The sequence below is a fragment of the Myotis davidii genome, unplaced genomic scaffold, assembly GCF_000327345.1.
Source record: "Myotis davidii unplaced genomic scaffold, ASM32734v1 scaffold657, whole genome shotgun sequence".
In the NCBI taxonomy this organism is placed as follows: domain Eukaryota; kingdom Metazoa; phylum Chordata; class Mammalia; order Chiroptera; family Vespertilionidae; genus Myotis; species Myotis davidii.
Genome location: NW_006287917.1, coordinates 872,994 through 888,998, shown reverse-complemented (window position 1 = coordinate 888,998; position 16,005 = coordinate 872,994). Strand labels below are relative to the sequence as shown.

The 16,005-nt window shown below is 39.3% G+C and overlaps 1 protein-coding gene across 1 annotated transcript in view; it reads right to left on the bottom strand.

Annotated features, from left to right (window-relative positions):
- The window catches only part of GRM5 (glutamate receptor, metabotropic 5), a 432,533-nt gene that overhangs the window by 95,159 nt on the left and 321,369 nt on the right, over nt 1-16,005 (bottom strand). The gene's annotated exons all lie outside the window — the stretch shown is intronic.

The following is a 16,005-nucleotide window of genomic DNA, read 5'->3' as shown; positions in this document are numbered from 1 at the left end:
GCCTTCTTTTGGAAGTTCTGGGTTTCTCTGAACCAGCTGCAGTTTGTTAGGTAATTTTCAGATTTCAAAGGGCCAGGCCTTTCGTATGCAAAAGCCTCTGCCACAGCTTGGGTGGGGCTAGGTCTCAGGGAATCAACAGGGCAGAGCAAGCAGCTATGGCTGATCCTCAGCCCTGCCCTAAGGGTCCCCGCATCTCAGTGTCCCGGTAATCTTTGCAAGCACCTCTGAGAGAAAGCCTCCCTCGAGTTCCAAGTTCTGCCCACTGCCAGACAGTCCAGTTTCTCCATATATGAGTCTAGTTCCCCAGAGACTCACCCAGAACTGGAGCTCAGAGCAGTCGGGGGCTTGTGACTCCCTTCTGATTCAAAAAGACAGCCGCGTACTCAGTTGCCAGCCCTTGCCGCGTGCGCCTCCGTGCCTCTGCACTTCCGCACCTCCTCTGAGTCTCAGTGTGCTTTTCTCTTTCCTGCTAATTGTAGCATTTCCACTCAGCCAGCCTTCCTGTGGTTCTGGATGATGTCCGTTTTGTCTTTTAGTTGTATTTTTGAATTTGTTGTGGGAGGCAGCAATTTCCGGTGTTTACCTATGCCGCCATCTTGGTTTCTCCTCTATACACGTATTTTTAAAGGAAGATATTTTAAACTGTTTTAGCATTCAGGCTGCAGCGGGGGTTCAATTTAGAGACATTCAAGTTTGAATTCTGCCTACACCATTCCACCTACTTTCCAGACTCTTTCCTTCAATTAGAAGAAGCAATTCATGGCTGAGCTCTCACCTTCAGGGAGCTGACAGCTGTGTTGAAATGTGTACTAACAAAATAAATACTTTACAAAATGCTTTAATTTCATAAAACTCAGTGAACTTGGAGCTCTTTCCACTATAGATGAAAAAACTAAGGGAATCAAGACGACTGTAAATAACTGGCAAGTTCAGCTTTTTGTATAGAGGGGGGAGTGCTACCCACACTTAAAAGCAATCAATACAACAGATATTTGTAGATGTGGGGAGTCAGCTGGTTAATTAGAGAGTTTTTCTGCCTCTTATTTCCTCAGGCTTAGATCTCTGTCTAGCTCCATCCCCTTTCTAACTCCACATAGTTCTAAAGGGGATGAATCTTTGAGATGTGATCTTAGCCCTAGCCGGTTTGGCTCAGTGGATAGAGCCTCAGCCTGCAAACTAAAAGGTCCTGGGTTTGATTCCTGTCAAGGGACATGCCTGGATTGCAGGCTCGATCCCTGGGGAGCATGCAGGAGGCAGCCGATCAATGATTCTCATCATTGATGTTTCCTTCTATCTCTCTTTCTCTCTCTCCCTTCCTCTCTGAAATCAATAAAAAATATATTTTTAAAAAACATGTTGTCTTACTTTATGTTAGAGAGTGCATGTTCATGTCAGCTCCTCAGAGCAGCTGGGCATAGAGGCAGGAGAACAGGTTCTGGAACCAGGCAGCAGGTTAGAATCGCAGTTGGGCTGTGTGACTTTGGCCAAGGACATTAACCAGTCTGTGCCTGAAGAAAATGGGTTTAATAATAGTGTCTAACGATCTTTTATTTGGAAATACTTCATTTTAACTAAAATAGTTTTATACAAGTATGAAATAAGTTTATACTTATAAAGCATTTGATGAAATAAATTGATTTATGTTACATGGTTCCTGACCCATGTTCTGTTATTAATGATCTGGTTTATTTCTCCACAAACAAACTATAAAGATCTGGAAGAAGTATATTGCCACGCAGGGGCTTTAGCTAGGGCATATGTGCCAACTGTGTTCTTTGAGGGGTTGTATAATGTAAGGCTTTGGAGTGTTTTTCTTGGAGAAATATCATAGTCTATTGGACCCATCTCAGAGAGTAGACACTTTTCTTTCTGATCATTTCTTTAACATACAGATGCTGGACTCTTTTACTGGCTGTATAGTGTTCCCTTGTATGGCTATAGCATGATTTATTTTGACTAATTCCAGATTGTCATCATTTCTTTCTTGGGTTACTACAATAGCCTCCTAACAGATCTTACTACCTCCGATCTTGCCCTCCCTGAGCCTCTATATTTCCAATGTAGATATATAGGGAGTTGTCTTTCTAAAGCGCAAAACTGATTTTGTTAGCCCCCAATCAAAACCATTCAGCTGATAACCAAATTATACTTTAAATACCTTTTCCTGACTTTCAAGACCTTTCTTATTCTGCCCTCAATTTACTTCTCTACTCCGATCTATCATACTCCCTAAGGACAAAGATTCTGTATCAGTTACAGAGGTAGCCCTTGTGCCTAGCCCTACACGTGACACATCATTGGCACGAGTAACATATATAAAATACATGAATGAGGACCGGTGTCTCAAAGGTACTCAGATTGTCAAATCAGTTTACTGAAGCAATTTTTCCTTTGTAGAAAGACACTAAATAAAATTAAACAATGCCGGCTTACAACAGGATCTGCCAGGTAGACCAGACAATACTATTAAGTAATCAGTGTGATTTTACCATCTAATAAAACTACGTGGCAAAAATCCAGGCCCACTCCATATGGAGAAAGCACTCTGGGTCCTGTTTTTCCCACTGAATGCAGCCAAGAACCCTGGGTGGAATGACTTTCTGTCCTGAAAAGTAAAGGTAACAGGAGAACGAGGGAAGAAAACCAGGATTCATAATGCCACTGAACCATGCATGAGATTCTTGGATCTCTTTCCTCCGGTACCTCCTGGCCTGGACTCAAAGGCAGCCCCAAACATGGGCTGTGCACCAAGTCCCAGTGCAGACACCAAAAGCACCAAGAGGAGCTCTCTATTACTGGTCTTAAGAGTGGAAAGGGTACCCTACAAGGCAGAGAGAGTGGGAGAAAAGCCATTTTTTTGTGTTTATTTGTTTGTTTTCCTATGCAAGTCCCCGGCATCTCTGCAGAGGGGGAGTGGCAAAGGCAAATGTGGCTCTCCCCACTTGGCTCCCATGATAATCTAGCTGAAGGAACAGAAAGTATGAGGCACAGGTAGGAACTAAAGCCTCCAATTTCTACACAGGAGACAAGGAGGGGAATAAGAGAGGCTGGGACCTGGAGTGTCAGGGAGACTATAGAGCAGGAAGGAGATCAAGAAAGTGACCCCACACAATTGAAAATGATCCTAGACTCCCCTCTGAGTTGTGCAGGCCTGGGTTTGACCCCCGTCAGCATACCAAAGTTTTGAGAAGTGAACTATGGGATTCAACACTGCCTCGGCCCAAGACTGGCCCCTCAAGGAGGCACATGCACAGGAAATACTGATAGCACTGCCAAGGCCTGGACAACTGCCCTGAAAATGGGCTCTTGAGCCACAGACAGTGGGTGCAAGCTTATAACCTGAAGATAACCAGATCAATTTCCTGTATTTTTAAAATAAATATTTGACATAAGATAACATTATGTCTGAAATGTCCAGAATCATGAGATGATCCCTGAAGGAAGGGGACTGTCTACAGCCACTGGGAGTGCTGTAAGGGTCCCACCACCTTTTATTGATCTTCTGTCTCCATTCCCAAGCATCCTGCTCTCCTTTCGTTGACACAATCGTTCTATATATGTCTTAATAAACTCACTTATATTCACTTCCTTTGTTCTTGCTAGTCAGACCCTAGAGAGAAATTCTGGCTCATTAGTTAATTTATTTGCTTGCACATTCAGAGATGAAGTTATTGATTAAACAGACATTTACTGAGTCCTTATTGTATGTCAGACACTGTGCTGGAGGCTGGTATATAAACGTGAGTAATACAGTATCTCTTTCCTCAAAAACCCTAGCGTGTAAGGTAGGCAGGGGCTCAGTGATGGAAGTTTGTGAAGGTAGAAAGAGTTTCACCTTCTTAGGGCAGATTTTAAAGTCCCAAGTGTCTGTCATAAAAGGGCTCATTTTCTCCAGATTTCTTTTCTTATTCAATAAGGAGGAAAGAGAGGATGTGTTACTGACTTGGCATGTGAATGCCTGAAAGACCTGGACTTCATCCAGCAGTATTTCCTGTTCAGGGATTAGTTTGTAGGGTCTGCTCTGGCCGGTCCTGTGTAGGCAGGAGGATGTGTGCCAACTCAAACTTGCCAACTGCTCTCTGGCCGGATCTGCCGCCCAGCAGCCTGCACGGAGGAAATGGGAGAGGGAGGGCGGCTGTTTTCTCTTTGTTTCTTCAAAACTGGATTTCTAATTTAGAACACTGAACATTCAATCCTAATTTTGCTATTGTTTCATCAAATCAGAAGGCCCCACAAGGATGGGCAGAAGCTGAATCCTCCAATCTGTGATGACAATTTAATTTTATAGTGTTCAAAACATGCTCTTTCATTCATCTGGGGAACCGGAACTTTGAAGCTTAATAGCCGTTAGACAAAGGGAAATCAGACCGTCTTAACAATGTGGAATCAAAGGATGTCTGAGATGCGAGAGACTTGGGGAAGCATCTAGGTTAGAAGCTGCAAAAAGGAAGCCCTTGGGCTGAATTCCTTTATTCCTCTTTGGCCTAAATGCTATTTTATGGAAATTTCACATATGAATCCAGCTTTGTAGACTCTTGACAAACTCAGATATCACAATACTGGCTTCACATTCTCACCTGGCAAATGCTGACCTGCTTCTATTTCTTATCTCTTTGGCTCCTCTGGGCATCTGAGATTGGGACTGCCTAATCTGGTCCAATAAACTCATTTTATAGATGATGGAAATAAGGCCAATACAAGGAAAAGGATTTCCCTAAAGTCATACCTTTGATGGTAGCTGGCCCACTCGCTCCCCTTTTGTCCAAACTCTTGGGTTAGTGCTAGTTTCATCTGGGAGGCAAAAAACCCCCATGATTGAGTATTGTTTTCAGCAAGCTAACTCATGACTATAGAGTAATGAAATTGACAATGTTTTTCTTTTTCAAAAGTCTTGTTAGTTCTTTGTGTTAGTCTTTATGCTAACTACGAAAATGCATTCAAATGACCCTCATTATTTCCTCTCCACCTACCAGTTGGGGAAGAATAGTAAAGAAAAGCAGGCTCTACGGAAAGGGATTCAAATATTTTCTAGGAAGGAGATTATCAATCTGGAAGATGCCATTGGATAACAAACTGTAACACTGTAATGAAAAAGAATTGCAGTGAAACAAATTCTCCCAACTCTCATTTATTTTCCGGATCTACTCATTCCTCATGCCTCTGGCAAATGGATTCCAAGTTATGCTCAGTGGATGACACCATAATTTGTTTCCTGCTGTGACAGCAGGGCAGAGCATCCCCCAAGCCAGAATTAATCTTTGGCCATTACCTGCTCCCACAGAAATGTGTTTATACTTCCATTACAACACATAATGCTTTCCGCCATGCATTAGCATCATCTATGTGCTTGTCTGTGCCCACCACAGAGTACGAGGATCCTCAAGGTTAAAACTGTCTTGTTTATATTGTATCCCCACAGTTCTAACATTGTGGTATAGAGTGTACAATTAATTCTTTCATTTAACATTTATTAAACAAAAGCCTCTAAAGAGACCACGAGATTCAGAGGTTAGTTCAGAATAGAGAGTCAGCTCTATGAAGACCAAGCCCACATTGATCTTGCTTATTTTTTTAATATATATTTTATTGAGTTTTTATAGGGATGAAAGGAGAGAGATAGAGAGTTAGAAACATCGATGAGAGAGAAACATCGACCAGCTGCCTCCTGCACACTCCACACTGGGGATGTGCCCGCAACCAAGGTACATGCCCTTGACCGGAATCAAACCTGGGACCTTTCAGTCCGCAGGCCGACGCTCTATCCACTGAGCCAAACCGGTTTCGGCTGATCTTGCTTATTATTGTATTTTCAGCACCCAGAATAGTGGTTAACATTGTCATGAATACATTGGCAGATCATAATGAATGATGGGTAATATAGTGGGTCAGAGAGAGAAATTAATAATATAATGAAGATGCAAGTAGCTTCTTGGGAGCATATGTTAAGATTATTAATAAAAAAGGACTAGTTATTTATATGGTCTAGGGCAGGGGTGGGCAACCCCTGGCATGCGTGCCAAACATGGCACGCCAGTAACTTTTGCTGGCACGCGGATCACTCTCTTATAATCTTCCATTTACAATTTTTTTTCTTAATATCGACTTTTTTATTTTTCAGATAAATTCAGTGTAGGCGCATCTTAGATAAAGAAATAATTTTACATAACAAGTTATCTTAAAGACCATAGACATGGATTGACGAGAGGGGGGAAGAGCAATTTATATGCCTCTGCCTTAACTCTCCCTGCCTAACCTGATGTAAAATCTGTCATCAGTGATGCAGAGGCAAAAGTCCCACTGATAATATCACACGGAGTCATAAAGTTTTCTGTCGGATTATCGGTGTACATGTATACATTAAAAAATAAATGTATTTTTCATCATCATATACTGTTTTTGTCGCTCGAATGAATTTTATTATTTCTTCAAGGTTCTTCACATACGTGCACCTTAAGAGATATCAAGTAGGCGTAACATGTTCTCAAAAAATTAGGATTGGCACGCAGAAGAATTTTGAGTCAGAGATTTTGCTGGTTTTGGAACGCACTCACAAAAAGGTTGCCCACCCCTGGTCTAGGGCTTAGTCAGAAACTAGTGATGTCATAAAGGAAAGGTTAGTGTATGCGAGTGTTGAAGGAACTACTGACATTACAGAAATCATCCATCCCCGTTCCTAACACTGTGTGTATTGTGCATCAGGAAACATGGAAACACTGGGAACCCAGAGTTGTACCCGGTCCCCTACAGATACACCAGTTTAGATTTTCTGCAGTGACTCCAATTTATAACTGTGCCTGAAATACAGGCAGTTGACCTCTAAATGCTGATATTAAAATGCAAATGATCGCAGTAGCTGTGGAAAGAAGACATCTTCAGGGAGCTACAGAAACTCAACAGGGATCCTACCCTTCTATGTGCAGATCGCCAAATTTTAAATTTAAATGATTCACCATTAACTGCCGGCTGGCAGCCCTCTGATGGATGTGATTTCAGCTAGCATATCTCATTCATTCACATTACAGTATTTTGAGGAACTTCCATATGGTGTGTAAATGAAGGAAGAATTCCACAGGGATATGAAGGCTGGTGGTTATGCTATTATTCAAAAGAGTAAATGGCAAAAAGCCATAGCATTTCACTCTCATTTTTAAACTCAGACCAGATTCTTAGACCAGAACTTTCCTGCATGGCTCTGTCTGTCTGTCCATCTTTATCGTCATTATTCTTTTTCATTTTAACTGTGTTTCATAGTGTTTCCTGAAGATGTGGCTTTCCCATCTTTATCTGGTGAGTTCCCTCACAGTTTAAAGGTCACATTACTGTGAAGTTGCACTATAGTTTCCCAGGCAGGATTGAGTAATTCTTCTTTTCAGGGCTTCTTTATTTGGAAAACAAGGGAATTAATACCTGTTTGGAGAGTTGTGAGATTTAGAGATAATACATACAGAAGTCAAGACCCTGAAACAGGTACTAAGTAACTAGAGACTTGTGCTGCTGTGGTTGTACACCTAGTACAAATTATGTACAAGAGGTCACTAGATGAGTCTAATATGTTTATAAAGTTTTGTCCCCACCTGTGAACATTTGATAACTACCTTTTTACTCATGTAATGTTCTGCTTTTTTACTCATGTAATGTTCCAGAATTTTTGCTTCTGAAAATAAGGGATGCTAAAAACTTAACTTCTAATTAAAAATTACAAGCATGATAAATGAAAACCCCATCTTGTATAATAAGCACCATAATTGAAATGAAGTAGAAAATTGAAAAAATGAATTACATTGTGGCCTATAAATTTTCTGTGAAGAATTAAAGCACAAAATGCAGAGTTCAAAAATTGTACACATGGAAGATTAATTATCACGTGTAATACAAGAGATTTGATTAGGGTAGAGATAGTTGTGCAAAATGTTATTCACTGGATCATTTTTATTAAAAAATCCTTATGAAGCTCCCTCTTCTGAGGATGCTAGTTACTGCCCCATTAGTACTGGCTTCTTTATTATAGATATTACTTGAAAATCACAATAATGCCACTTGCAGCCATGACAATGGTTATTTTCTATAAACTATTTTATTCTGAAATATTTTAAAAGTAGTCATTACAGGATAAGAGATGGGAGAAGAAAGTTTCCCACAGATGCTAGATGCTGGTTGCTGTACGTTAGTTGCCTCATTTAATCCTCAGGGAAAACATATAAACTAAGCATTATATTCTGCCGTTGTTGAGATGAGAAAATTTGGGCTCAGAGATTTAAAATAAAATGCCAATTACATAAAGTTAAGATGTGGTAAAGTGGAATTTTAAACTCAATTTAAGTGGCTCTATAGACTGACCTTTCTGTGCCTGTATCTACCCTAACTTTCTATAAACATAAGGTCACTTTTGCAAATGTCATTTTCTGTTACTTGAAATTGAGAATAATCATCTCTATTAATTCTGAAAGTAGCACTTGAGGGGAAAATTATACACACACACACACACACACACACATATGTATATATATAATATTTTAATTAATAGTCCTGGGTACTATTTACTGAGAAATTATTATTATCCTAATTTAGTCATTATTAAAGCCCTACCATTAACCTCATTTTAAAATATATTTATATTTGTATTGATTTTAGAGAGGAAGGGAGAGGGAGAGAGAGAAACATCAATGATGAGAAAGAATCATTGTATGCCCTCCTGTACGCCCTCTACTTGGGATCAAGCAGCATCCTGGGCATGTGCCCTGACTGGGAATAGAACTGTGATTTCCTGGTTCATAGGTCTATGCACAACCACTGAGCCACAATGTAGGACAACCTCATTTTTTATACAAGGAAACTGAGGTATTAGGCAACTTTTCTAAGGACAAATAGATCAAAAAACACATCAAATTGTAAAGCATCGCTAGTATCTGGGCGGAACACTTCTCAAACACTCTGGCACTGTATTAACACAGAGAATCTTGGGGGGAATAACAGAAGAAACCATTCAATGAAACATTAACTTTCTTACCTTGTAGGCTCAGTCCCAACTTAACTTCAATCATCTAAGCACCAGACAACACAACCAAGGTCTTTTCTTGTGCACTGGTAATTAATACCTGTGTTAAAGTCAACATCCAATAGCATGGAAACTAAACTAAATCTCCTTGAGACTACTCAGTGAGGGATTGATTTTTCCTGCAAAATTCCATATTGCGTTCAATGGCAGCTCCATGCTATCAGCTGGACAGCTTACTAATTATTTGAGTTCCAATTCAAGTATTATTTTTTATGAAAAATCTACTGTTTTGGTTCTATCTACTGTGCCATGTATTTGTTTTGCATTTAAAGAAGGCAGCACAATATAATAAAAAAAGATAATTTTAGAGTCTTAGATTCAAATTTTTGCTCTTTATTTGGCATTTACATGTCCTTGGCTGGGAAACCTAGTGAATCTCATTGAAGCCTTAGTTTGCTTATCTGTAAAATAACAGCCATAATAATATCTGAGGATCAAGAGAGAGCAAGTGAATGAAAGAGCAAGAGGAAACCTTGAACCATTGATAATTATAACAAATTAATACTGTTATTTTATAATCTATAGAGTTTAGAGAAGGTTATACCAGTTTTCTAAAGAAATCTGTGAGCCAGTTTATCTTCATTCTAGAGTGAAGCAATTCAGAACTGAGACATTCATGTCCTTTGAAAAAAATTCCCACTTCTTACATCTAATTGTTGCTGTAAGTCAAGGTGGGACCCGCCCTTGGTTATATTAACTGTGGCCCCATCTGTAGATGTTTCTGTCCTGAGTCTGAAATACTTCCCTTCCCTGCATAGTCTCCAGGATTGGTTCACTTTTTTTAATCACAGAGGAAAGCCACGGAGGTAAAGAATGAAACAATTCACAAAGACAGAGAGATTTGTGTACAATCTCTCATTGAAAAACACTTTCTAAAATATCAAGTTTTAAAAGAAGTAAAAAAAGACAAGAACCTACTTGAATACTCAGTTCACCTTACCATTGTGAATGAGCACTGATTTTATTAAAGCCTGGAATTGGATCCCTTTGATTCCAGGGATCACCAACTCAGCACAGGCTTAGAGCTACATTCGGGGTAGTGGGGGTCAGAGGGGACTACAGAGGGGTTGGGACACCTGTCACTGGACAACTGGCCTTTTTAGTAAACATAATATACATTCCTTTATTCATGAAACAAATTTTTATTGAGCACCAATTATATGGTGGAGCTATTCTAGGCAGAGTTTTGAGCCAATATTTGTTAAGCACCTAGTGTATTTAATAATCTATAAAACTGCCTAATGGCAGCACAGAAGTCAGTCCCATGTGTGTACACATGGTTAGCTTAGCTTATTTGAGTTGTACGGTCTGAGGTTTGAGACGGCTTGGTCACTTACTAGCTGTGTAATCTTGAGCAAGTTATTTAACCTCACTAAGCATTTTTTCCTTCACTTTTTTTAAAATAAAAAGGACACTAGTGGTTTCATAAGATTGATGGTAGCATACAATGAGCTAGTGCTGGGAAAGTGTGGGTAAGAATAGAGCCTAGCAAGCAAGTAACAGCTTATTAATGTTAATTATGATAATGACGGTGGTAATGAGACCAGTTATATCATTCCCAATTACTGAATTAAGCTGTAGTAATCTTCATTATTTGGCTGCATAGGATCCAAATCCCCTTCCTGCTTTTGATGAGCTCCTCATTGCACCTAGATTCTAGGGAAGATGAAGTAGCCTTGTCCTGCGTTCTCCATGCCTTGGTTGCCAGGTAATGGGAATGCAACCCATGGAAGCACCTTCCCAGGAATCTGGAGAAAATGACTTAAAGCAAAAGGATGGCCCGTATTTATTTACAAGGAAGCGAGTGGTAGGGCTCATACGCAGTTCTATTCCGGCCAAACTGCTGAAAGCTGAGCTTCTTGTTTCATGGCCTAGAGAAGTGGTCCAAGTTTTCAGACTTGGTCTCCCAGCTACAGATAGGTCCTGGGAGGCCTCAATATTCTTCCAAATAACACTACTTATTTATATTTATGACTTATTTTACTTAAGAGAGACAAGATAAAATTAGTTTCCAGTGCTTACAACCAAAACCCCTAACATGAGTCAAATTGTTTTTTGGAAAAGAAACCTTATTATCAACTAGACAACTACTTACTAATTATTTACATTTCAATTCAACTGTTAATTTTTATAATAATTATTCGTGTGATTCTATCCAGTATTCCATGGGTTATACAGGTACCTTCAGTACGACAAAGGGAAATTATTTAATTTCATACTAAAATAGAACCCCGGACCAAAAGATTTCCTGAGCTGAATTCTTTGATGAAAAGGATGCAGACATCCAATTCAATTCACCCCGCTGCTTTCTCACGCATGGGATAGCAGATGCCTTGCATGCTGATTTCATGAGGGAGAGCTCTCGCCAATTGCCTGTTATTATTTGAACCAGCTAATTCAGTTTAGAGAAAGAATCACCAGAAAAATTTTCTTCTCTCTTGTCACTGATTGAGACTTAATTAAATATTACCTTAGAGAAGGGGTCCTCAAACTTTTTAAACAGGGGGCCAGTTCACTGTCCCTCAGATCGTTGGAGGGCCGGACTATAGTTTAAAAAAAAAAAAAAACTATGAACAAATTCCTATGCACGCTGCACATACCTTATTTTGAAGTAAAAAAAAACCAAAACGGGAACAAATACAGTATTTGTATTTGCATGTGGCCCGCGGGCCGTAGTTTGAGGACCCCTGGCTTAGAGCATAAAAGGAAACCTTGCCCATGCCTGCTTTTTCACCTCCTCCAAAGAAATGGGGAAATATGGGAGGAAGGAAAAATGGCAACAGAGAACCTGGGATAAGAAACTCCTACTAAAGAAAACTTGCCATGTGCTTCTGAGGGTGAGTTGAAACACCAATTTTATTTTCGGAACCTTCTGCATCATGTCCAATAACAGCTAGTTATCCAGAATTTAAAATATGTCCCCATTTGAAGAAATTTACAGTATATCAAATGCGGTGTTCTAGAACCATACAACACCCTTAAATACTGTTTTAACATTTTTCTAGAATTTCCCAGATGCAACAAATGCCAGTTCAAGCAGGATATGGGAAACATGTTAACCTGGAACATTCAAGGAAGCAAGAATTTACACATATTTTACCAATGCACTAACCTCCTATGTTTTTCTCTACTGTGACCTGGAGAGACTTATTTGAGCCACATATTCAGACAATGTAATTTTTGGATGAATTTTTTTCTTAGAATCACATTCTTTTATCCGTTCTGAAGTGTTGAGATTCTTAGCTCTGTGAAATTTCTAGAGAAAAATATTGTACAGAAGCAAAATACTAATAATGATACAATTTATTGAATTTTACTAAATGCCAGAGACCATGTGCTCAGGACTGAATTGTGTCCCCTCAAAATTATGTTAAAGTCTAAAGTGCAAATGTGATGATATTTGGGATGGGGTAGTTGGGAGATGGGACTTTTGGGGGTATTTGGGATGGGACCTATGAGATCATGAGGGTGAGGCCCTCTTGATGGGTTAGGGTCCTTATAAGAAGAGACACCAATGAGATTGTTCTCTTACTCTCTGCCATGTGAGGAGGCAGCTGTGTGCAAGCTAGGAAGGGGTTCTCCACAGAACCCAACCATATTGGCACTCGAGCACACTCTAGCCTCCAGAACAGTGAGAGAATACATTTCTGTTACTCAAACATCCCAATCTATGTATCTGGTTATGGTAGCCTGAGCTGACTAAGAGACTGCATTCAGTGCTTCATTGGTACTAGTCCACGTTCTTTTCATAAGATCTCTATCAGGTAAGCATTTAACATCATCCCAAATTACGTCCGAGTTTAAGTAAAATGTTCAGTGTCGCAGAGCTATTAAGTGGCAGATACAGGGTATAAATCTAGCCTGTCAAATGGCACAGCGTGCACTTAACCACTATACTATCATGTCTCCGGTGTGTATAACTTTTTATTTATTTAAAACCACCACTCACAAGTCAATATAATCAGATTTGTGACATTTACTAATATATGAGTTTATCTCACATTTCTTTATGATACTTTATTTGGTTGAATGGTCCCTGCTCTTCCTGAAGTTACTGTCACAAGGACACTTTTCATTAGCCTCGCTTTGGGTTCTTCATGCTTCCATCTAGGCTTCTAGTAATGCACGTACTGGTTAGTAACTTTGCACAGGGGCGGGGGAGGGGGGTCTTCATTACCACTGCATAGTGTTAAAGTAGCAGTCTCACTTCTAATCATCTCTTTGTATTTCTACCTGCATAATTTAATACTTGAAATATTTTAAGTGAAACTCATCTTCTCTATCCAATTTATTCCCCTTTTCCATTTTCTCTATTTTTCTATTAATAAAGTTTTCTCAATAATCTATAATTGAAACCTTGAAGTCACCCATGACTCCTCCCATCCCTTCCACCTCAGGAGTCACCAAGTTTATGCCACTCTTCCAAGTTTATCCAACAAGAGCTGCTGTAACACCCTAAATTCTAGGGGCTTCATAAAATAAAATACTAATCTCTCCTTCAGCCAGTAAACTCTGAAGGATACTGTCAGATTAACCTTTTTAAATGTGATTTTTTATATCATTTTCTTTCTTTCTTTCTTTTTTACCATCACAAAAATTTTATTTAAAAAATGTAGTTGAAATAGAAATAAAAAAAAAAAAAACACCAAGAAGCCAGACTGCATCTGAGGAGGCTAAATATGAATAATAAAACAAAAAACAAACAAACAAAATAGGGCAGTGACATTCTTGAACTTAATCCTGGGATGATCATTGACTTCATAAATCTTAATTGTTAGGAAACTTGAAATAAAATATCTCCCTCTAAGTGTGTTCAAAATAGAATTAATAATTTCAGACAAAGAATGCTTAGAAGATAACTAAGCAACTAATTATGAATATAGAAGATAAAAGAAATAGAAAAAATATATGCACAACCGAGTGGAACAACAAATCAATATTTTCCTCTCTCTCTCCTTCAGCCAGTAAACTCTGAAGGATACTGTCAGATTAACCTTTTTAAATGTGATTTTTATATCATTTTCTTTCTTAAAAATCTTCAACAATTACTTGATATGGAGAAGAAAATTCCTCAATTCATGGCCTAGCATGCACAATCCTTAAGAAATCTTTGCCCACTTTCATCCCAGCTGTATCTGTTACTATATATGACACCTTTACTCTGGTTGAGCAAATTTACTCTCTATCATCTGAATAGGGCTTGTATTTTCTCAATTCTATTCTTCAGTTTCTCTAGTCTTCTAAGCTTGGAATACTCTGCTGCAAACTCTCCCTCTCACAGCCCAACCAAACTGCAGGACTCAACTGAAATGCTAACTATATCATTAAGGTGTAATCTCCCCAGACACCAGCATTTTCTACCTTCTCTAATACCTAGATCTCTTAGGCCTATTTCGTTTATTATTCTAATTAACATGTGTAACCTCATATTAAAGGTTTCCCTAGATAAATGATAAGATACCCAAAGGAAGAGGTAACCATTAGAGAATCTTTGCACTCTCTTTTACAACTCTTAAACTAGCTCAGGATCTTGCTTAATGGATATTCAAATAAAATGATAATAGGTAAAGTAGATAAATAGAAATTTAATAAATGCCCTGAATTCATGGCAACAGTTTATTTTTTTAAAAAAGAAATCATATGCCACTTAGGTCATATTTAATATCTACTGATTTTCATGAAGCCTTGGGCTAATCAGTAAAATATTTTGAAAGCAACAGCTCACATATTCTGGAAATACTCCAAAAATTGATTGAGAGGGTTATTAAGAATCACCATGGTAACGGATGGATCCTCTAATTCTTGTAGTAGTGTTTACATAGCACAGCAACAGTCCGGTAGCTGCGGCCCACAGCAACAATAGGAAGGTATATCAAGTCAGGGTAACTAACACTCCTTCTATCAGATCCTTCAAATTGCTAGTATTCTAATACAATAAAAGTTTATTTTTTGCTCACATGGCAGTATGGATATAGATTGTGAAGCTGTCCTATCTTCCAAGTGACTCAGGGAACCATGCTCTTTCTATCCCATGACCTGTGAATTGGAATGCTGTCATTATTGTCCATAAACAAATAGGAACCCTCTCCATAATGGACTGTATGCCAGCCCTCCCGTCCCATTTGCTCACGCCAGTGCTCGGCAAACTCATTAGTCAACAGAGCCAAATATCAACAGTACAACGATTGAAATTTTTGAGAGCCAAATTTTTTAAACTTAAACTATATAGGTAGGTACATTGTTATTAACATAATGAGAGTACTCCTAAGCTGGCCTTTGCTAAAAAACGTCCTCAATCTGATTGAGGTACATTCGCTGAGGTCGACCCCTTCCAACTCTCCCATCCACATTCGTCTTGTATACTTGTTTCGTCTATCTCCTTTTGTTCATCCTCTCGATATGTCCACTCCCCACTTCTTCTAATGCCACTTCTTCAAAATAGACTAGCCCAGGCAGAAAACCAACTTCTGCTCATGGGCCACGACGTTTTAATTGCACTGTACATGTGTGCCCACACGTGGTATTTTATGGAAGAGCCACACTCAAGTGGCCAAAGAGCCACATGTGGCTCATGAGCCACGGTTTGCCAACCACTGGCTCAGGCTATGCTCTCTCCCTGGCCCCTCCTCTCCACTTATCCACAAAGCATCCAAACTCACCTTCCAATTACCCTTGGATACCCTGACCTGCACTGATTTCTCCTATCCATAGACTTCCATGACTCTTTCTGGTTGAGTCACACATTCCAGCAGTACTTTAAACCTCAGAGATGTTAAGGCAGAGTGAGCAGTGCATGGACTGTGGAGTCCAATGGAGTTCAAGTACTTGCAGTGTAACTTGTCCTAGAAAACTAGTGTCCTAGTGCACTAAAAAGTTCCAAAACTACTATCCAATAGAATTAGGGAATAAATGATAAAACTGTACTTGAATTTCTCTTCCACAATGCCTGA